Below are 20563 nucleotides of genomic sequence, written 5' to 3'. Positions count from 1 at the left end.
TTTTCCCCTCTCCCACGCTAAACCCGGTCACGCGGGGCCTGCAGGAGGGGGACCCAGGCGGCTCCCTTCCCCGCATGCCGCGCGGCGGGTCGTGCCCCTCCCGGCCGCCCACGGAGCTCCAGCGGCGGCAGAAGCCCGAAGCCCACCGCCCCCACGCGCCGGGCCCCAGCCCGCGAAAGACTCCGCTTCCTCCGGCCTCGGCGCCACTCCCCTCCCTGGCACCAGGGGGCGCTGCCACCCCACGGCCGTCGCCATGGTCACCGCTGGCGGCGGAGTGGGGTTTACGTAAAGGACGCAGCGTCCCCCGGGGGGCGGAGGCGGCCTTCGCGCCGGCGCCGGCGCCCTGCGGAAGCGGCGTTAGTGAATCGGGCCCTTGGGGAGCCCAGGATGGAGGTGGCGGTCGCGGTGGTGGCGGCGGGCCGAGCCCTGCGGCGGGCTGGAGGTAAAGGGGGACGCGGGCGCGGCGGGCTGGGCCCCGGGCTCCGGTGCGGTGAGAGCGGCGCGGCAGCTGGGCAGTGTCCAGGGCGCGCAGTGGCCCGCCCGACGGGTCCGCAGGCGGAGGTGCGGCTGCCGCGCGCGCCCGTGACAGGTGTGGGATCCGTGGAGCCCCTGGCACCGATGGGGAAGGGTGACACCCGTGGCGCGGGCGTGGGCAGCGTGGGTCTGGCCCGAGCAGCGTGGTTTTCCTGGCACGGGTGTCAGAAGGAGACACCCCCACCTTGGTGTGGTGGTGGCCGCCCAGGTGTGAGGCGGGCGCAGCCCTCTCTGCGGGCAGGTGATGGGCACGGCAATCGGACTCGTGCTGGGGTGGCGGTGGCCAGCTGGTGGGCGCATGGTGGTGCCCCCGGCAGGGGTGTGAGGAAACGCTCTCATTAGTAAGGTGTCCAGTGGTTCTGGCCTTGAGATGGTCTGGAGTGATGGCACCCGGGGCTTGAAGAATTTGTGTCCTCAGCATGGCAGGAGTTGCTGGCCGCGACTGTAAGAAATGGCCCTGGCACAGCATAGTGCTGGGGCAGCCCGGCCCTGTGAGGGGAGAATCCGTGGCCCTCAGACCCTGGTGGATCGGCAGGGTGAATACCTGTCCTCCCACTCCGGGTATGATGAGGGGTATTGCTTCTGGCACAGAGATCCACCTTTAATGTCTGCTGGGCACACTGGGGGACTGAGAAATGCAGAAGTCTGGGAGAAGGTTGGTGTTCTTTATAATGGACATGGAAGAGAGATACCAGGAGATGCTTCTACCTTAAAGACCCTGATGGTGACCCAGACGGAGACCTGTCCAGCCACTACCATCATGCTGGGCTCATGAATTCATCCAGCTTTGGGGAAGAGGGGAGGGGTGGGTGGTTCTCAGCTCTGCTCACTATCTCTGAACATGTGTCCTGAGACATTTGCAGGGCTGAGAGGTGGGCCATGTCTGTGGGCAGGGGGAGGTGTAGGGCTCCAGCCGTCTGTGGCTCCCAGGCCCTGCCTTTTCCTTGGGGTGATGGTGTCTGTGATGCTCAGAAGCCTTTGGGTCCAGAGGATCATTTGGGGCATGTTTGAAAGACGAGTCTGCAGCCACCAGGAGTGTGTTGGGGTTGTGTCTGTCCTCACGGATACTTTGGGAAGCCCTGGGTGAGGGTCTTACTCAGCATCACATATGCCCTACTTCACAGAGGGGCAATTTACAGACCCACCCCCACCCCACCCCCAGAGAAGTCTTAGGATGTGGGAGGAAATTGTTAGGTCTTTGTGAGTCTCTTGGGGAAGTGGAATCGCCAGAGAAGAATAAATGAGGTTGGGCCTTTAGGAGTCCAAAAAGACCAGGCTGAGGGTATAGGAGACTAGGGTGGGGCTGGCAACTCATTTTCCCAAGCGGGTGCTTGGAGATGCTGCTGAGGTTCCTCAAAGCTGGAGTGCTGTCCGGCACATTTGGAGCCAGAAGACTTGAATTCCAGTCTCGCTGGTGTGACCTTGAGCAGGTGACTTTACCTCTCACAGCCACATCGGAAGGTGGTCGCAGAGGATGAAAGATGGTGCTCACAGAAACCTTTTGTGAAGACCTTTCCAAGGGTCAGGGATTATCCTCAGGTGAAGAGATCAGGGCCAGAGGCCGAGGAGATGGAAGCGTGGAATGTGAAAGGGGAGGAAGGGCCTGTTGTAGGGAATTAGAGGCCCTGAGTGTAAAGGCTCCTGGTGGGGAAAGTGGGATCTGTTGACATTGTGAGTCAGCTGCTGAGCTGGAACCAGGCCCCAGGTCTCCTGAGGACGGTCCGAGCGTGGCCGCAGCCACTGGAGAGCCCTGCAGGAGTGGACCAAACAAGAGGAAGCCCTTCACCGGGGTTGCAGACGCGCCTGTGGCCGCGCAGGGCTGGGAGGTGTCTGTGGCTGGCAGATCTGGGGTACCCGGGTGGGAGCAGGACTTGGACGTGTGTGTTTTCTCTTGAGAATTTACTTTGGGTCCTGGTTCAGAGGATGTGAGTGAGCAGCAGCCACATCCACGTTTTGGGGGGGGCCGTGGCCTAAAGAAAGCCAAGTGGGTCAGAGTCCCCAGAGAGGAGATGGGGCAGGGTGGTCCTGTGATGGAGGCGGAGGCTTGATGGCAGGAGGCTGGGCCATGAGGGGTGCCGGAGGCAAGAAGAAGGGGTGATGGACACCCTCAGAGCGGGCCTCTTGAGAGCAGACAGGTGTAGCCAGAATCCCCCAGGACCCGCTTCTGCCTGAAGGGCTGACCCAGGTGGAGAAGATGAGTGAGGGTGGCTGCCAGGGTCTTTACTTTCTGCCACTGGGGCCCAGTTACTAATAATGGGCTGCAGAGCCTGAATTATATACCCCACGGCTCAAAAGCTTCACCCTGGCAGGCCAGATTCCATGAACCCAGGCCCATTTCTCCAGCGTTCCGCACGAGTATCCGCCATAGCCAGCAACCCGTTTCACAAGTTTGGTCCCCGAGGCAGAAAGTTTTTGCCCTGTGTCCACGCTGCAGTGTCACGGCACGAGGGGTGGAGGAGGACATATCCTACCAGGTCCCGGATGGTGAGCTGACTTGTCCAGGCCAAGGGCCGCGCCTTCCCAGGGGTCGCCTCCTGGACACCGCCTGGCGCTTCTTCCGCCACTTGTTTCCGGGTCATCCTCGGGGTGCCGGAGACCCATCATGTGTGCACCCCGCGGCCCCTTTTGCTGCCTCCCCAGGAGTTGCCAGCACTTCAGCTCCTGCTTGGAATGCTCTCCTAGTGAGAGTCCATTAAGAGGAAGCCTCAGGCCTCCCCGATGTGAATATTGAACGATCATGTCCCCTCAGCGCACCTGCCACGCCTCTGCCTGTTTGTTCTGATTGGTGGCTCAGCCTTGTGGTTTGGGGATCCAGAAGCCCTTTGCAGGCACCCCTTGCCATCTGCCTGGGAGGCTGGGACTCTGCACAGGCGAGCTGGGTGGCAGGCGGGGGAGATGGGAGAAGCCAGCGGGTGGACCCAGCCTCTGTTGGCCCGAAGCAGAGCAGGGCTGTCTTGCGAGTCCTCAGGGTTTGAGGCCACCAGGAGCCCCGCCAGTCACCACCACCCCTTATCATGGTTTTGAGCAGATTCCAGCTGGGGGTAGGGAACTGGTAACACAGGAGTGGCCATCCAGGGCTCTCTGGAGTCGAGGTTTGTTTCAACTCTGGTCCTCAGTCCTATTCCCATTTCTTTGTCCATGTTTCTCCAAAAGTTGCTTAACTCAGCTCCTGGCAACCTTTCCACCTCAGCTGCCTCGCAAATCATGGTGCCCAGCTGCTCAGCTGCAGGGGTGCCAGGGGATTGGGCATCTCTGGACAGAGGCTTCTAGGCCACAGCTGAAGGCACGGACCCTCCCCACAGCCCCTCTCTCCAGGACCACAGAGGGATCCTGCTCAGGGTTCAATCGCCTGTTGGCCAGCGCTCCATCTGAGTTCAGTTTCTCCCTGGCATTGCTTTGCCCTACACTCCAGTAGGGGCTTCCCTGGTGGCTCAGTTGGTCAAGAACCTGCCTGCAATGTGGGAGACCGGGGTTTGACCCCTGGGTCAGGAAGATCCCCTGGAGAAGGGAAGGGCAATCCACTCCAGTGTTCTTGCCTGGAGAATTCCATGGACAGAGGAGCCTGGAGAGCTATACAGTCCGTGGGGTCGCAAAGAGTCAGACACGACTGAGCGACTAACACACACACCCACACACTCAAGCGGACCAGGCATGTGGCGCTGGGGAATTATCAATGAACATGCGGTCAGAAGACAATAAATCTTCTAGCGCCGAGGAGCCCTGGACGTTGTGGGATGTGGTTACATCCCAGCGGGCATGGCTGAAGGCTGTTTATCTTGTCCTTTTTCCTTTCTGATTCCGACTTTGGCTGCACGGGATCTCTCTGGTGGACGGGGCACTGGATGTGTTGGTGAGGAGAACGCAGGAAACTGTCTTCCTCGTGGGGTCCTCTGGGCCGCTGAGAGAGGGTTCCGGGGAGGTGATGTGGAGGGAAGTGGTGTGGCCACCGTCGAGGGCCACGGGCAGGAGTACCCCACTCCTCAGCAGAATCGTGGTGGAGACGGGCAGGGGTGGGGCTGTTCCCGCCACAGGGCTGCTGGGTGAGTGCACGTGTGCCAAGCCGCGTGTGCCCGTAAGCAAGTGTTTCTGTGGGAAGTGAGGGCTGAGCGGGAGGAGCGCCTGGTGGCGGGGGAGCCCGTGGGCTCCTGTGTCTGGCTGGCCTGGTGTCAGTGGGTGTGCATGCTGGGGTGTTGCTGAGCCCCAAGAAGCAGGAGAGAACAGTGGGAGGCGGGGGGAGGGGTCGCCTTCCAGCTCGGGGAGGGGGAGCTTAACGTCTTGGTGTGATTCTTTCGGGAGCAGCCTTTCTGCTTTCTCAGTATTCCTTAGAAGGAAGCCCAGGCTGGGGGGAGTGGTTCCAATGCCCATATGTGTTCACATAACGCCTGGTTCCGCCTCCTCCCCAGGCCCCCGGGGAAGTCAGCCAGGGACAGTCCACCCAGGTGACAGAAGAGAGCAGCACAGCCCATGGGCCTTAGGACTTGGGACTCTGGGGGCAAACAGACCCAAGTTCAAATCCTGGTGCCTCTCTACACCTCAATTTCCCCATCTGTAAGATGGGGACAGTAGAGCCTCCCACAGGGAGCAGGGGTTGTGAGGACTGCATGCCTGGTGAGTGGAGAGAGCCCAGTGGTGAGAAGCACACTCGCTAAGTGCTTCTGCTCCTGCATTCAGGATCTTTCCCACAAAACAAGCAGCTCCATCCTGATCTGCATATATTAGCACCAGGGGAGACGCAATAGGTCATGTCCCTTTTCTTGATGAGGAGAAATTAGCTCCACCCTACGCTCGGCATGGATGGAATCTGGCGTATCTGTCAATAGAATCATACTCAAGATAACGTTGTGGCCCCTGGCGTATGTTCTCACTCCGATGGAGCTGATAGTTATTTCTTGAGCACCTTCTGAGGGCCGGAGGTCAGCGAGGGCCATGAAGATGAAGTGGACACGCGTGCATGCATGCTCAGTCGTGTCTGACTCTTCGCGACCCCATGGACTGTAGCCCACCAGGCTCCTCTGTCCATGGGATCTCCTAGGCATGAATCCTGGAGTGGGTTGCCATTTCCTACTCCAGGGGACCTTCCCCACCCAGGGACCAAACCTGCATCTCCTGCGTCTCCTGAAGTGGCAGACGGTTTCTTTACCGCTGAGCCACCTGGGAAGCCAGAGTGGCCATACCAGCACCTATAAGGTATGGAATCTGGTGTTTACAACCTACTGAGAAGCTATGAGATGGACCTAGAGGTCTCCACTGTAACATCAAGAGGTGGGTGCTACCGGAGGTCAAAGGAGAGAGAGCGACTCAAACCACGGAGATCAGGGGAGACTTAAGTGGCCGTGGCCTTTAACCTGGGCCAGCCAGGTGACTGGCTGCTGTAGAGGAAACGGCAGCAACAGGGTATATGGCTGAGAAAGCGAGGGGCTGACCTTTTGTGGTCTGGCTTGACTGTGGGAGCAGGAAATGGAAGTGATAAAAGGTTGAGAAGTGAGCTGGGGCTGGGTCCCTAAGAGCCACAACCATGAGGCAGAAGGTCCGGTCCTTGAACATGGGCCGTCACCACAGTGTTCTGAGCGAGAGTGTGCCGGGAAGAGGTGTCACTGCAGGTGCCAGGGACCCAGGGGCCAGAGGGCGGGAATGGGGAGGCTGGCACTCAGGTAGTGGGCTGCCCTCGGGAGGCTGGGAAGGTGGAGGCCACGAGGTTTGTCATTTTAGTCAGTAAGAGGCAGGGCCTAGGGCAGAGCCTCTTCTGGGACTCAGATGTGGCTCCCACACTTGCCTTCCAGCTGCTTTGACTTGGGGGAGGAGGTTCCAGGTTGGGGGTGCAAGCAGGAGGCTGTCGGCGATGCCCTGAAGGAGGCTGTGCTCCTTCATCCCCGAGCACCCACCAAGGGGGCTCCAGTGTTCCTCGCACTTCTTGCCAGGCGTCTGATCATTTTCTCACCACATTACCCCTTGAAATTTTGCCTGCCCGAGTTCAGCCCGGGAGGTTACTATTCTGGGAAGTTTCATCAGAAACCCTCTCGGCGTCTGAGAGCTCTCTGAGCTGGAGGCTGGGTGGGAGGAGAGCTGGGCTTAGCTTCACCTGTGTTTGGGGAGCCGCTCCTGAGGACCAGCTCCTCCACCTGGAGATACCTGTGCTGCAGAGCCTGCGGGCCGGGGACGGGAAGGTGGGCCATGCCGTGTAAGGTGAGGCAGTTTGCCGCCCCAAAGAGGCCCCTTGTCCTTGCCTTTCCTGGAGCCATTTAATTAATTTATGATTGATGTTCCTGGACTTCCTTGAGGTTAATTTATTATTGATGTCTCTTCATTATATACCATCTGCCCTGCGCCTCCCAGCACGTGGCGACTCCCTCTGGGCAGGCCTCACGTGGGGTGAGGTCGGCGAGGCCGCTCCTCTGGCTCCCTGCCCCCACCCACCTTAGGGCCAGACCCTTTCAGGTTTGAGGAGTTGGGAGGCTTCAGGGCATCTGTCTCCAGGAGCCTTTGCTCAGCCACCAAATAACAGTAATAATAACAATAGTTGCCATTTTGTGAATGCTGGGAATTCAACCTGGGACAGCATATAGCACAGAGAGAATCCCACTTACTCCTTGTGATAAATATCCCTCTACTTCCCCATCCCTCTCCACTCGTGTCTTATAGGAGGCTCAGAGAGGGTGAGTTACCTGCCCAAGGACACACAGCAAGTAGGTGGGAAGCCAGGGCTTGAGCCCAGGACCCTCCCCTCTCCTCCCTGAGCTCTGCCCTTCAGGCTCGCACAGTTCAGGCTCGCACAGTTCCCTCATCTACTGTGATGCCTTGCTTCCCCACCCCCCCACCCCCCGCCATTGCACACCAGGACTGTACTACGTGACGTGGTCAGGGGGTGGAGCACAGGCGCCCTTCTGAGCGTGTGTTGTTAAACGTTCATGGCTTGTCCCCCTCACTAATGCACGTTCTCACTGAAGACTAACAATGATGGCAAATAGCACTTACTGAACACGCCAGGCGCCATGCTAAGCACTTTTCATGCATTAGCTCATTTAATCCCCATGACCACCCGAGAGGCAGGTGGTATTAACCCATTTTATAGGTGAGGTGTGGAAATGTGCTCTAGGCAGTCGGCTGACAGAGGGCAGAGCCTCCTGGACTCCAGCAGCCTTGAGATACAGGGTGCTGGCCTCATGCTCCCGTAATTCTCTCCTCTCTCCATCTCCCCTGGCCTGTTTATCTGATATCTGTGTATTTATCCAGCGGCCTCAAACCTTTCACTTGTCTGGTTTGATGTGTTGGCCTGTGTCGGGCTGCCTCCTTTGCCATGGGGACCAGGAGCACCCATTCCAAGGGTCCCAAGATGGGTGATTTTAGGGAGACAGCAAGGCAGGCTTGGGTGCCAGGCTTGGATCCTGCCTCTGGCTCTGCTGGGCAACTTCAGATGAGTCATTCAGCCTTTCCAAGCCTCAGTTGCCCCATTTGTATAACAGCAACAATGATATTTACTCTCTCCTTCTCTGGCTGTGCCCATGCTCAGAGGCAATGCTGGGTGGGAAAGACACTCTGCTGGTCAGGGGTTAGAATTGCTTGTGTGTGAGATTCAAAGCTTCAGGAGCTGGCATGAAGGCCAGGAATGCTTACGACTGGGCATATACCTGGGCCAGGGATCTACACCCACGCTCTGAGCTGCCCGCACAGACTAGTGAATTCCGTGGTTTACCAGCTGGAAGGCCTTGCTTGAGGACCCTGCTGGGCCAAGAGCTGGGCAGGAGGTCCCTCAAGGGGGCCAGGCCCCAGTCTGGTGTCCCGGATGGCTGACCAGTGAGCCTGGGTCCTTTGGAGGCCACCCCGCCTGCCCTGGGGCCTTGGGTCATATGGAAGTGCACGGGGCTGGCCTGGAATTCAGACCTCACCACCCATCTCGTCTGCCACTTGCCCGGGCAGCCTGACCAGGTCACTTCAGGCAGGTTCGGTGCGGACAGAGGATGGCTCACCATGCCGCCCTGCGTACCTCTTGTCACCCCTCCAAGTATGCAGAAAGCTTGGTGGAGAGGTGAGCCCCGTGTCTGCTCCAGAAGGCGGTGAGACTGTCAGCCTCCCGATGGCAGGCTTCCCAGGGCGTTGGCTAGAAACCCTCTGCTTTCTCATCAGCTTTACTCTGAGCACGTCTCAGTGCTGGACCAGGTCTGGGGGCAAGGTGGGGGGTGCTCCCCCGGGCCCTGGGGAGGAGGGCAGAGGCCTTTGACTGTGGCAGGGGCGAGGCCCGCCTGGCATGGCCGTTGGAAATCTGTGGCCGGGCTGCAGCGAGGTGACGGCTGGTTTCATTTCCCAAGTTTCCGCCCTCTGCAGGCGGGGATTACATCAGACTCTGCTTCATAGGAGCTCTGCGCTGCCCTGGGCCAGCTGCCCCGCTGCAGTTTCGGGCTGGCCCGGGTCCTCCCGGCAGCCCTGGGCCCAGCGGGCCGTCCAGGCCTCTGCAGTCTCATTGGACATGCTGCCTCCTGGTTGGCACTGCCCACCTAGCCCGCTCAGCATGGCCAAGCCTCCCAAGACCACACTGCCCCTCTCATTCTTCCAATCACCCAGCTCTGATTCATTCTCTCTCTCTTTAAAGTCAATGTAACATGGGCCTGTGAACGTGGACTTTAGCATAAAGCTCCATTCAAGTCCACTGCTATGTGGGCAAGTCCTTCAACTCTCAGAGCCTCAGTTTCCTCGTCTCTAAAGTTGGGGGGGGGAGCGGTGTCTAGTGGAACACAGCACACCGGGCAGCTGTTGGGATCAAATGAGATGCCACCTCTTTGGACGTTCTGCTCAGTGCCGGGAGCACTGTAAATGTTACCTGCCGTCCGCTCATCTGTCCCCCCAGGGGACACCCCCCCCCCACTTTCGTGAGGCTGCCTCATGCAGCCAGGCAACCCTGGTGCTCCTCAGGGCTGGCAGTGGCTCGCCGGCCCTCTGGCGTCCAGCCCTGTTCCCACCCCAGCACTCTCCGAGGCGGCCCGTCCCTCTTGGTTCCTCTCCTAGCTTGGTTTCCTTCCCTTTGGCGCCTCTTCCATCCGGCTGCCTTGTTTTCTTTTTTTTCATCCACCTTTTCCTCCCCTGAGGTTTCTGGGAGAGGCCAGTCTTTCGTTAGAGAGTCTCTGACCCCTTTGTGCTAAGGGGCCGTCCCCCCGCCCCTCCCCACGACTGTGGGAAGATGGACTGTGGGTGAGACTGTGCACCCCGAGCATGGGGGTCATGACTTGGACTCACAGCCAAGAACGCTGGCGACCTTGACAAGTCCAGAGTCCCATCCGGTCCTGTCCAGCCCTGGGAGCCTGTCGGTTGGGGCAGCCTCTCCCGCGACTGGAGGAGGCCAGCCTGCGCGGCCGCAGCGGTGCTTCCTGAGCCAGCAGACCCTGCTTCATCCTCCTGGGTTCTGGGGACTTGTGGAAGGAGAAGGGGAGTCAACCCCCGTGTCCCGGAGCCAGAAAACCCAGCCACATCTGGAGTCTCTTTCCTCCTAGGAAGTCAAGGAATGTTTCTCAAGAGGTGGCTTCAGCCTCATACCTTTGAGAGAACTTGGTCTTCCGCCCGACACCGTCCCCGGGACCCAGGCCAGCCTGCAGAGCCAGGAACAGCCCCACCACTTGTAAAACTCCCATCCACCCGCTCTCAGGGACCCTGGTCAAGCAGCTACTGCAGGCCAAAGTTCTGTGCCTGGAGCTGGGAGTAAGCAAAGTTACCACCGCTTCCTCAGAGAGTTCCCAGGTTAGGGCCGGATACATAAACAGACCACGTAACAAGAGCGACAAAGAGCCAAGAATCCTCTCCCTGCTGGGCACACCTTCCTCAGTGCTCTGTCTGCCCTTAACTCATTTAATGCGAAGAACAGACACAGCTCTGGTGCAGTGGGCACTCGCCCAGCTCTGTGCTGGGGCCATGCCCTGGGAGGGAGGCACGTGCGTTTGACAGCTCAGGGATGGGTTAAGGGTCTCAGCTTCCTTGGAGAATTGAAGAAACCTGCTCACGGCCGTGTGTTTGCAGCTGGCTGGCTGGGCCTCAGACCCCCATTCGTCTGGCCCCTGCTCTCGGGGAGGCGGGAGGTGTTCCTTCTTGCTCCCCGACCTGGTATCGGGTTGGGGGACCCCTTGAGCCCCAGGAAGGACAGGTTCCTACTAAAGGAAGACCCCCCCCCCACCCCAGAGCTACCCTGTTGCTGAGAAGACCAGCCTCCCATCTCCTTTGTCACTGCCCACGTGTGGGCCCGTCCGGGCTCAGACCCTGTGCCTTGGCAGGCCGCACGGGGGCTTCCACTCACCCCCACGCCCCCTGCCAGCCTTGCTGAGCTGCTGCAGATTGTTCTCCTTGTCGCCTGCCTGCTCCACTGTGCGGCGTAAGAAATGGCTAACAGAGGGCCCCCATTCTCTGGGACCGCCTTCTCCATTTCTTGGCCCTTTCAGAGAGCCTGATCCCCCCTCCACCCCAGGTGAACCCTATTCAGCAGGCTTCCGGCAGTGGTAACTAAGCCGGGCGCCCAGCCCACCACCTGCTCAGTACTTTATAAAAGTTTAACCTTAATGGTGTAATGAACTCCCATCATAAAGCAGCTGGAGCAGTGCATCCTGAGATGTATAAATTACAGGCGCCTCTGAAGTTGTAATTGGAAATGGCAGCAAGGGGAAGGTTGAAAGAGGCCAGCCTCGTTGGGCTGAGCACAGATATTCTCTACTGCCTTTCAAAAGGCACACAGAGCTGGGTCTGGCTGCGAAGAAAGAATGTCCTGAGACCAAACTGAGCTCCTGGTAGCTCCGCCCCAGTTCCCGCTTCCTGCCCACCCCCCACCCCCGACCGTGTCCACAGAGCCTGTAGGTTTCAAGAGGCACAAGCCCCACCCAGACCAGGGCCACCAACACAGTGGGCCCAGAGGGAAGCACGTGGGCATGGACACAGCAGACAGTCCACCCCCCAGCCCCGCCTGCATTTCCCGGGGAGCACTTCTGAGTTGGGTTGACTCCCCTGGTCTCTGAGGTCTCACCTCTTGCCATAATGATAGGGCTTGAACAGAAAACTGCAGGGGGTGTTGAGAGTTGGAGTAAGGAACCCGGGCTCTGGGGCTGGACCATCTGGCTTCCTGTTGCAGCCCCTGCTGGTGGCACATGGGAGACCATAACAACATCGCGTAACCTCACAGCTGCAGAATCTTGGCTATAAAATCGGGAATTGACCTGCATCGGAGGAGTATCAGAAAGATGACACAGGCTGACGGGGTTCGGGTCTCAGCAAAGTGCTGCTTTAGGGACTTCCCTAGTGGTCCGGTGGCTGGGGCCCCACGCTTCCACTGCAGGGGTCACGGGTTCCATCCCCGGCTGGAGAACTAAGATCCCGCAGATTGCCTCTGAGGCCGGGTGGGGCCCAGACCTGGCCCCTGGGACGAGGCTCACGGACCACAGCTTGAGCGGCCGGGGCAGTGTTCAGGCCTCAGAAGTGCTCGCGTAGTGCCTGCTGTGATTGCCCTTCCAGGCGCGGTGCCCAGCGCCTGCACTTGCCCGCTGCATTTGCACACGGTGCCCACGCCAGTTTAATTTGAGTGCTCCTGAATGTGGCCCATGCACCAGCGGCAAGGCCTGAAAACAGGTTAGAAAGGTCAGAATCTCAGGGCGCCCTTCCTCCCCACTAAATCAGAATCTCTGGAGGGGGGCCCAGGACTCTGCAGTTCGAGCAGCTCTGAGGTGCCTCCTCGGCTCACTCAGGAAAGAGAAGCATGGCTGGGCCTCATCGTCTCCCGGAGGGCATCTCTCAATGCCAGGAAGCTCACCCAGCCTCAGAATCACCTGGGGTTGACCTTGATGCCCTTGATGGGCTCAGCTGTAGGCTTCTAGGCCCTACCTTGGACCACCAGCTTTCATAATGCCTGGTGGGGCCTGGGAACCTGCATTTACCCACCTCCTCTCTGCCTATTCAAGTTTGAGAGTCACTGGAAATCACTCCTTGTCTGAGAGTGGTGGAGAAGGGCAAGACCCTTGTACCTACCTCCCCACACTGCGCACAAGGCTCTGCCTCTGCTGGGGGAGAAAGGACGCTAGATGGGGGCCAGGAGCCCCCAGTAGCCAGCACCATCCCACCTGGGGGCCCGGAGCGGCTCATCGTTGTGTCCAGCTGTGGGGCTTTTCTCACAGCGAGAAGGGGAAACAGCCTAATGGCCACCAGTAGGAAATTGGTTGAATTAACTCACATACTGCAGGCACGTGGACTGCTGTACAATAATGAGGGAAGATTGGGCTAGAAAAATGTTTAATGAGAAATATTCACCTTCTCTGGCTCAGTAAAAAAAAAAAAAAAAACGTGGCAGGTACGGAATGATCCTATATTTGAACAGGGAACAACTACGCAGATCTTAATAGTTACTAATTTTCCTGGAGGGATCCTGGATGATTTCTGGTTTTTTTTTTGTTTGTTTCTGTTTTCTATGGAGAACATGTTCTTTGTGATAAGAAGGAAAAAGAAGGATAGGTAATCATGTCTGGTCCAGGGTCCTTAGGCCACAGGCGCCGGTAGCAGCCCAGGACCCCCAGAACAGTGTCTCTCTTGCTCAGCCTGCCCGCTCTGGAGTGCCCTTCACCTTGGTCTCTTCCCTTCCCCTTCAGGCTGTGCCCAGTGCTCCCCAGTCCTTCCCACTGTTTCTTCCACTTTTTCCCTTCCTTCTTTAAGTCTTCCCCTGATGATGGGAGGGCACCTCCTCCTCTTTACACAGGAAGAATGAGTGGGGAGGAGACAGCCAAGCAATGGGAGGACCCCCCGCCCCCTGGCTTGCAAGCCTCAGGGGACAGACTTCAGTTTTCATCAGGGCATCATCTAGGAAAAGCCTAAGACTAAATTCCAGAGTCTAGGCACCTAGGATGTGCTCAAGGAGTAATGGTTGAAATGAATGAGTCTTGGAATGAAGCCAGGGACAGGACAAGGACCCATAGCTGTGTGACCTCAAGTAGATCAGCGTACCTCTCGGGGCCTATTAGAGTCTTCACCACTAAGATTCAGGGACTCTTGAACTCTGATTTCCGTGGGCCCTTCCAGCTCTCATCTCTGGTGAGTCACATACCTTCCCACTCTTGCTCCTTTCCCTGGGTTTGCAAGCAGTTTGTGCTGTCCAGGAAAATCTCACCTGTCCGTTCTGGCTGCCCAGTGAGGCTGTGCAGAAGCAGCTGCTCGGGGCAGGGCCCTCAAGGCGAGGGTGAAGGGAGGATCAGGACAGAGGGAGACCCGTGGTGCTGGGAAAGCCACCAGTAGTCGAGGGCTTGAGAGGATCTGAGCATTCCTGGATCTGATACTGGCCTCCCACAAGCCCTCCTCCATCACCCTTGCTCTGCCCGTGGTCGGATGCCATTCTTCGTCTCCTGCCCAGAGCTGCCTTTATCCCAGTGCCTCTTGCCCGGCTTTGCAGCTGAGACTCCGTTTCTTTCAGGCCCAGCAGCCCCAAGTCTCTACCTTGTGAGCTGCTATTTTTCAGTGAGCGGCTCAGTGGGGAGAGAGGGGGGGAGAGATCCATTCAAGCCGTTTGCTTTAAAGACATTTCAGTAAATTCATGGTATTTGTGGTCACATCTCTTCAGTGCTCTTTGAAAGAAATGGATGGGTTTCTGGGTCTCTCCCATCACCAGCTTCCCTGCCTGGCAGCAACCCAGAGGCCCGAGTTGGGAGCTAGCCCTGATGCTCAGCCCAGAGCGCCTCCAGGGCAGAGGTGATGGGGGCAGGCTGAGTGCTGGCTGGGGCCCAGCCCCTGCTCAGGCTGTGTTTGCCCCCCAGGAGTTCTGGGAGGCTAGTGTGTATGAGCACCGGAGGAGGGGGAGAACAAGTGTGGCAAGTGCCTACCCCCTCTTTCGGCCTGGTGGTGAACTCCTACTCAGCCATCAGCACCCGACTCGAAGCCTTCTCTGTCTTGCTTTGGGCTAAGCAGCTGTCCTCGCTGCGGGGTCCCTGGCATTAGAACTCTGTATTCACAGACCCGCGTGTGGGTGTCCTCATCATTCTGCAGCAAGAACTCCTCAGGGCTGGGGCTTGTCACCTCACGTTCACAGCCCCTAGGCTCCTTCTTAAGATCCCACTGAGTGCATCGGCTGGGGCAGGGCAGGGCCAGTGTCTGCTCTCCCACCTCTGGTCTGAGGGCCCACCTGAGGCAGAGAGTCGAGCATGCTCAGAACATCTCCCTGCCCTCACCTGTGCCCAGAGGTGGTCCTCCCTGGGCAGGTGACAGACTGGGAGGGAATGGAATAACGGAGTGGGCGGAGTCGACAGCGAGGCACCCGCTAGGCAGGCTCTTGCCCAATGGGGCCACCCCACCTCAGCACCCTCAGGCGGCCGGCAGCAGTGAGGTGGCCGCTAACCCGGTCTGGCGGGTTTGTGGGAACCTGGCTGGGTTTCTTGAGGGACAGGACGTCCTGCTGGGAGCAGGCTTTGTGCCCGTCCTCTCTGGCCTGCCTGCTCAGGCTGCTGGCCTTGCTCTTCGCTTTGCTCTGCCTCGTTTTTCCTGGACAGAGCCTTGACCCTGCCCTTCCTGGAGACCAGGACAGCTTGTGGTGGGGGTGCCCGGGCTGGAGACTGGCCAGGGCCCCCCAGGGACAAGGGAGAGATACCAAGGATACCAGGAACGCGCTCTGGAGATACTGAGACCCCGGGAAGCAGAATACCCAGAGGCCAGGGTGATGGGCGCTGGGCTGGAACTGGCGGTGGCCGTGGCGACCCTGCTCCCGCCTCCTTCCTGACGGATGCACCAAGGATGAGAGACCAGAGCCCTGAAGAGGCTGCAGAGCACGGCACAGGCCCAGAGCCCCCACTTGAAAAGCTTTTCTGAGCAGTCACTCCTCCCTGCCCCGCAGCCAGGCTCCCATCTCAGGGAACAGGGCTTGGGGGTGGGGAGCCCTTGGGGTGTTCCTCTCGCCCTGCGCTGGGAGGGGCTGGGTGCCCCACTCCGGAGGTGTCAGCGGAACTGTCACCCAGCAGTGGGTGCGGGCGCTGGGATTCCCCTGGCTGACTCACTCACCCCAGCCTGCCTGTGCCTCAGCCCAGGCGGGAGCCATTTGTGAAGGTGTCGCTCTCTCGGAGGGTGTCCCAGGAACCAGGGGAGCTGGGGCCGAGGGGCCCCGGGCGGCCGGGGGCAGATTTGCCCACGGAGTCCTCAGGTCTCCCCAGACCCCCGCACCCAGCTGCCTCCCCCCCAGCCCCAGCCCTGACATCTCCGTCAAGCACAGGGCTCCCACTTTCCAACACGAGGAGCCTTGAGGCCTCGGGGGTCCGGCGCCTGGCTGCTCCCTGCCTCCCTGAAAGATTCCCCCTAAGGGTGATGAAATGCCTTCCCTCCGGAGAACAGAGAAGCCATTGATTCCCTTGATCCACCCGGGCACTTCAGAGCCAGGGCGACCCGGTGGGGACTGAGAGGCAGGAAGTGGGGCCAGGGCGGTGACCCAGCCCGGGGGCCAGGAGCCCCTGGAGAAGGAGAGAAAACTGCAGTCTGCCCCCCGGAAGAGTTCACACAAGCCGGTGCGCGATCTCCAGGCCCACAGATGCCCCGCGGAGCCCGTCTTCAGACCCTCTGGCCACCAGCTGCCTGTGCTGCCCTCCAGAGAGCAGGCAGCGGGGTGGCGGTGTTGCCATCATGGCACGGGGGTGGGGGTTGCTGGGGGAGGACCAAGCAGACAGAAACGTGGAGCGCGCGGCTGGAGAGCAGGCCTGTGGGGGCGGCTGCAGCAGGCTGCGTGGGGCGAGCCGGGCTGGGGATGGGACGGGAGGCACAGTTCTGGGTGATTGCCCCAGAAATCCTGCCTTCCAGGTGCCGAAGGGAGGGGAGGGTGCTGGCCCCTAACCTCTCCAGGCTGGAATGGCAGGGGCCGGCAGCCCCCCAAACCCTCCCCCCACCCCTCCAGGGGCTGGGCTGCCCAGGGCTGAGTGAGGTCCACGGAGGGGCATTCAGAGCCCTGGCACAGTTCAGTCTAGGCGGGCAGGCTTCTCTGCAGCCCACCTGCAGAAACCACCCTCCTGGTCTAGTGAGAGGCCACGGGTGTGGTTGGCCGGGTGCCATGGGGCAGCTCCAGCGTCTCTGGTGAGTGGGCCACCCAGCATCCCTGCAAGCATGCCCAGCCTTGTTGGCCACATGAATTCCTCTGTGAGCAGGCTCTGGGCAGGGTGACCCAGGGGGAGGTCTAGGACAGGCCTGGAGGCACAGCCAGGAAGACAGGCCTCTCCTTCCCTGGCTCTCAGCTCGGCCCTCCCGCTGCAGCCTGGGGCACAGAAGGTAAGGGAGGCCTGGTCCAAACGGAGATGGGCCCTAGAGGCAGGGCCAGCCCCCTGAGCCCTCCGAGGGCCGCTTTCTTTAAAGGCCAGAGGACAGCCCTGCCCGGGAGCCTACTGAGGCCCCGGGACCCTGCTGAGGCCCCAGGAGCCAGGTCCCAGGCCAGGGTTCATGTCCCCCACCTCCCACTGACCTCTGGTGGCCCGGGGCTGGTCTCTGCATCCTTAACCCTTGCTTCCCTCCCTGAAATGCGGGTATGTGACTCCGTGGCCCAGAAGGTTCCTTCTCACCCAGATGTTCTCCTATTGCTCACTGAGCCCTCCAGCTTAGAGAATAAAGGAGGGCCCGAGGACCGTCTTCTAATGGGCCTCAGTGGCCAGGTACCCCACACCCTGGGGCAGAGCACAGGTGCTCTCCTGGACTCTCCATGTCTCCTCCCTCCTCCCTCCTCCCTGGGGTGACAGCTGAAATGAGACCGTGGCCGCGAGCTGCCAGTACAAGGCCTTCCAGCAGGTCATCCAGCTCTCACTGAACAGTAGTTGGTGTTGTTACACTTGTTATCATGATGTCTGCAATGTTATTATCACTGTGATGGAGTTGTCCCCTCAGAGCCTGTGGGGGGCTCCATGGAAGAGGTGGCTCGCGTCCTGGGCTGGCATCGTCTCCCCCTCACCTCCTGGCCCAGCCTGCTTGAGAAGCAAGAGGTCAGGCGGGGGCAGCTGGAAGGTCTGGGCGGTGGGAGGGGCCTGGCCCCTCTCGGGCTTGGCTGAGCCCGCCGGCGCCCATCTGCGGAGGGGCGGCCGCCCTCCGAGAGTTGGCTGGGAGACCTCCGAGCCGAGGAGTGCGTGTTCTCCAAACATCTTGTGCACAGCAGATGGCAGCCATGACTCCCTTTCTCCCTGCAGTTCCGGCTGCACTTCCCTTCCCTGTGCTCGCCCTCCTGTTAACTTTGCTTTCTGCTTTGGGAGACGGGGAGGCAGCCTGCAGCCCCCGAAGCCGCCTCTGACTGTGGGGAAGCTTAGTGCGCAGAGCGCGGATGGTGTCCAAGCCGAAGAATCCTCGAGCCCCCATCAGCTTCGTGAGGGAAGCTGTCTTGCCTAGGTTCCCACACGCTGCCTGAGTCTCTTTGGCCAAAAAGGCCACCGGCGAGATCTCGGAAGAACAAGGGCCTGGGCCTGGATTGATGTTTCTTGAGCAGCTGCGAGGCACCAGGCACAGTCTGGGTGCCAAGGACACGGGCAGAAGATGCAGTCCTGCCCTCTATGAGCTCCCAGCTTGGTGGGGAACCAGGGTACCTGGGACAGAAATGGAGGGGCACCAGTCAGATCTGCCTCAGGGTTGGCAGGCTTTTGTGAGCTTCACAGAGGAGGGCGTGTTTAGGCTAAGCCCTCGTAGGTTGAGGAGTTCACGGGTCAAAGGATTAGAAAAGGCATCCTATGCCATGAGAATGGCCTGTGCAAAGGCACGGAGGCATGACGAACTCTGATGCCGCAGAGCACTCGACCGTGGTGAGTAATAGAGCGGATGAAGCCAGCTTGTTTCGCCAGCGTGTGCTCTTCAACCCCAGAGTAGGGTCTGTGGGGAGGAGTAGACAGTGACCCTCTGGCTGCTTGTGGGCGGGGCCAGCCTGAAGCAGAAGCACTGCATGGGGGGCCAGTGGGGCCCTCGGCCGCTGGAGGGAGTTCTGGGATCTGACTCATGGTTGCCCTGAGTTTGGGGCCAGCAGGAGCATCTCCTGCTGTGGAGCACCCCCTGCTGGCAGAGCACCTCCTTCTGGTGGAGGATCTCATTCTGGTAGAGCACCTCCTACTGGTGGAGCATCTTCTGCTAGTGGAGCAGCCCCTGCTGGTGGAGCACCCCTTTGCTGGTGGAGTACCTCCTGCTGGTGGAGCACCTCCTGCTGGTGGAGCACTCCTGCTGGTGGAGCATCTCCTTCTGGCGGAGCACTCCTGCTGGTGGAGCACCTCCTGCTGGTGGAGCACTCCTGCTGGTGGAGCATCTCCCGCTGTAGAGCACCTCCTTCTGGCGGAGCACTCCTGCTGGTGGAGCATCTCCCGCTGTAGAGCACCTCCTTCTGGCGGAGCACTCCTGCTGGTGGAGCATCTCCTGCTGGTGGAGCATCCCCCTACTGGTAGAGCACCTCCTGCCTCAGCTGGTGGAGCATCTCTTGCTGGTGGAGCAGCCCCTGCTGGTAGGGCCATTGTCAGAAGTCTCTCCCAGAGGCTGAGACAAGGGGGCTGTGAGTAAGCGTGCCCTCGGAGGGTGTGGTGCCCAGACTTCCATAGGTGCTGCCCCTCGTTCTGTGACCTGCCCCGCTTCACGCCACATCCATGTAGCACTGGACAGAGCCTCCATGAATCAAGACCCTAGTCTATGCCAAACCGTGATTAGTGCTCCCACACAGGCCTCCTCCCATTTAACCTTCACAAGAGCGGCGCATGTGGGCATTGCCCCAGGCCCCGAGACTTGTTCAGAGTCACCCAGTCAGGAACTGGCCAAGGTCCAGGCCCAGGTCAGCCTGACTCTCCCTGGCAGCCTCCTGCTTGGTTGTGTACCCTGTCCCCTGGAGAAGGCTTGGTGTGCAAGGTGGTGGTGGGGGTGGCCCGCAGTGTTTGCTTTTCCCAGCCCTGCTTTTGCCGTGCCGTCAGCACCTGGCTGACTGTTTGCCCAAGGATCTGCCCTCCAGGAAAGTAGGTGGGACTGGAGGGCAGGGCAGACGAGTGGTCCACTGCTTTTGGCGTCCAGCTTTTCCGTGTAACCAAGAAGGGCTGCGCTGCCCGTGAGCGCCACACCCTGCAATCCGACACTGCCCCAGCAGTGCCTGGCCTCGCCCGCGCACAGCATGTGACTTTGCACTGCTGGGCCCAGCATGCCTGGCGTGCCAGGGCAGCGGCGGCGGCAGCAGCTGGATGGTCAGCAAGGAGCAGGAGAGGTCCCCAGAACCCTTGAGTCAGGGCAGCAGCGTGGAGGCGAGGCCTGGCATCAATGGGGCTTTTGTGCGGCCAGGGGCAGAGGAGCACATGGCTTAAGCTGCGAGTATCCCACCGGACACCTCTGTCCCTTCCTTTCCTGGGGCAGCTGCGCCTGTCCACGGCCCTGCTCTCCCTCCCAGCGAAGAGAGTCTGCCTTGATTCAGGCCTGCCTTGCCCTGGGCCTCACCTCCTTTGGATGAATCAGAACCAGAAACTTCCCTGGTCCTGGGCCTGGGCCGGCCCCCGCCCCCACCCCCACCCCCACCCCGCGTCTCTTTCTGAGAGCGGTCACTGGCTGGGGAATGTGTTGGTGGCTCCCTGAAGTCACAGGCTGGATCTTTGGGACCAAGGGGAACAGATTAGGTAAACAGAAGCTGGGAGGGTCTGGCATCCCAGTGGAGAAGTAGCCGTTTCTCCTCCGAAGCTGGGACCCCAGGGAGAGGCCTGAATGAGCTGGACAGGGAGCCGGCACCCCACTCCCTGAAGTCCTGCCTGTGGCTCGGGTCCTGGGAGAATGAGGGATCTTGCCCCACCACGGGGTGCCCACCTTGCTTTGCACTGTGACCTTTAGCAAGCCCTCTGCTATGGCCCGTGGTCACTCCACCCCTTGGTGCCTGCCAGACAAGCCGTGAGGACCATCAGGCTGTCACCAAGTGGCTGGACTGCACCCATTGGGCAGCCAGGAGCGCATCCTAGCTCAAGCTGGGGACGGTCTTCCCAGGTGGGTGCGGCTGTATGAGGTTGTCCAGTCACTCCCATGCTGGCCTTGGGGGAGCTGGCTGTGTGCTGGAGCCAGGGAGGCAGCCTGGTGTCTCTACCACCAC

General features: G+C 60.0%; 1 protein-coding gene across 1 annotated transcript in view; it reads left to right on the top strand.

Annotated features, from left to right (window-relative positions):
* The first annotated feature begins 385 nt into the window (after positions 1-385).
* DAGLA (diacylglycerol lipase alpha) overlaps positions 386-20563 on the top strand; it is a 63753-nt gene continuing 43575 nt past the window's right edge. The window contains exon 1 of the mRNA XM_068978202.1: positions 386-442. The gene's annotated coding sequence lies outside the window, so the exon portion shown is untranslated. The remainder of the gene's footprint in view (positions 443-20563) is intronic.

The sequence above is a fragment of the Capricornis sumatraensis genome, chromosome 8, assembly GCF_032405125.1.
Source record: "Capricornis sumatraensis isolate serow.1 chromosome 8, serow.2, whole genome shotgun sequence".
NCBI lineage: Eukaryota > Metazoa > Chordata > Mammalia > Artiodactyla > Bovidae > Capricornis > Capricornis sumatraensis.
Note: the sequence above shows the minus strand (reverse complement) of the source record. Positions and strands in the feature narration are given on the sequence as shown.